Source organism: Oryx dammah, unplaced genomic scaffold (genome assembly GCF_014754425.2).
Source record: "Oryx dammah isolate SB20612 unplaced genomic scaffold, SCBI_Odam_1.1 HiC_scaffold_6788, whole genome shotgun sequence".
NCBI classification, from domain to species: domain Eukaryota; kingdom Metazoa; phylum Chordata; class Mammalia; order Artiodactyla; family Bovidae; genus Oryx; species Oryx dammah.
Window position 1 is genome coordinate 1 of NW_024076536.1, and position 1,847 is coordinate 1,847.

Here is a 1,847-nt window from a genome sequence, read left to right on the forward strand (position 1 = left end):
CGGGCGCGGTGGCGCCGAGGTCGGGGGCGCGGGGCGGGCGCCGGTGGCTGGGCTGCACGGGCACGCAGGGCTTCCGCTCCCTCCCCAGCGGAGCACCCTTCCCGGGACGGACTCGTGCAAGGAAGGCCGGTGTGCGCTGGCCAGCAGGAAGGCCGGGTGGCACGCGTCCCGGGCGCGCGGCAGGCAGCTGTGGCCCGGCCAAGAACGCAAGGCGGAGAAGGGTCGAGGGCACGCGGCACCCCCCCCTGGCGGGCAAGGCGGGGGCTCGGCCGCCTCGCTGTGGCTGGGGAGCGCAGGCGGGCCGGCGGGGCGGGCGCGGAGGACGGGGTGCCGGCCTGGCGGGAGAGCTGCCGGGGACGGACGTGGAAGCAAGGCTGCGAGGGCGAGCGAGTTGGCCGTTGCCCGGGCAGAAATCGGAGCGCCGGCGAAGCGAGGAGGGCTTGCCACTCGCCGCGGGGCTGCGTGCTTCGGCGCGGCCGGGGGAGGGGCGGGGCGGGGCGAGGCGCGGCGGGGCGCGGCGGGGCGGTGGGAGTGGAAGTGGGAGGATGGGCGAGGGTGGGCGAGGGGGAGGCAGGGAGGCAGGAAAACCAGCAGCTGCAGCTGCAGCCAGCTGGGGAGGAAAGATGCGCTGAGAAGGACTGAAGGTTCCTGGTGTGGGGGTGCAGGTGGCGGCGGGAGGGCGTGTGTGGAGAAAGGCAGTGGCGCGGGGAGGACGGGTGCGTTTGTCCGGCGGGCCAAAAGGCTGGCTTGTCAGGAGTGGGATTCGAACCCACGCCTCCAGGGGAGACTGCGACCTGAACGCAGCGCCTTAGACCGCTCGGCCATCCTGACGGCGGGCCTGGCTGGGCGCGTGGCCGCTCGCCTGGCTGGGACCCGCCGCGGCGCGAGCACCGGCGCCCTTGGCGGGCCGCGCGGGCCGCCACGCCAGGCAGGTAGGCAGGCAGGCAGGCAGGCAGGCGGCCGTCCGGTGTGGGGGTCGACGGAGCCGGCGCGCGGCGGCCGGCCGAGGCGCCTGGCTCCGCCGCCGCTCGCGCCCCGGGCCCAGCCGGGCCGTCGGCGGGCCGGCCCCTCCCCACGCGCGCCTCTCCTGGTCCGACGCCGGCCGGCGCGCGCCCACCGTGTCCTCGCAGCCTCGCTTGCCTTCTCGGGCCCCGTTCTCCCGGCGGAACGCCCGCGGTGGGGGCAGGAGGCGGCGCGCACTGGGGAGTGTCCAGTGCCCCGGGGGTCCGGGTCCCTGTCGGGGTGGCGGGCTGCCGCTGTGAGCGAGGCGGTCGGTTTGGCGCGCGGTTGGGTCGGGCCCCGTGGTGGCCGGGGGCCCGTGCTGGGCAGGGGGAGGCGTCGGCAGGCAGCCCGAGAGCCCGAGAGCGGCCGGGCGGCAGGACAGTCGCCGCCGTCCTCGGTAGTATAGTGGTGAGTATCCCCGCCTGTCACGCGGGAGACCGGGGTTCGATTCCCCGACGGGGAGGCAACACACCCTTTTGCTGGACGCGGTCGCTCTCTGTCCTGCCGCCAGGCCCCCAAGGGCCCTTCGTCTCCTCCCGCCGTCTTTGGGCCAGGCGCCAACGGCCGTGCCCGTCCTAGCTACCGTCGACCCCCTCTGCCCGTGCAGCGCTCCAGCCTGAGCCCCTTGTCGTCACCGGGCGCACGGTCGCCACGGCGGAGCGAGGGCCTCCTTGGCGACCCCACGGCCTTGCCCGACCATAGCCGGATCTTGCGGCCCGGCCGCCCGCCCACGCACCGACCCACAGTGGCGGGCTGAGTGGGCTCCTAGGCTCGCGACGGCCCCGCCGCGCGGCTCGGCACGGCGCCGCGACGCGTGCAGGCAGGTGGGTCCCGTGTCCCCTTGT

The 1,847-nt window shown here is 76.6% G+C and overlaps 2 non-coding genes across 2 annotated transcripts; one reads left to right on the forward strand and one right to left on the reverse strand.

The window, feature by feature from the left end:
* Positions 1 to 748: 748 nt before the first annotated feature.
* TRNAL-CAG lies at positions 749 to 831 on the reverse strand. Its single transcript has one exon. It is a non-coding gene; the product is annotated as a tRNA-Leu (tRNA).
* Positions 832 to 1,393: 562 nt separating this feature from the next.
* On the forward strand, positions 1,394 to 1,465 carry TRNAD-GUC. The gene has a single exon. It is a non-coding gene; the product is annotated as a tRNA-Asp (tRNA).
* The last annotated feature ends 382 nt before the right edge of the window (positions 1,466 to 1,847 follow it).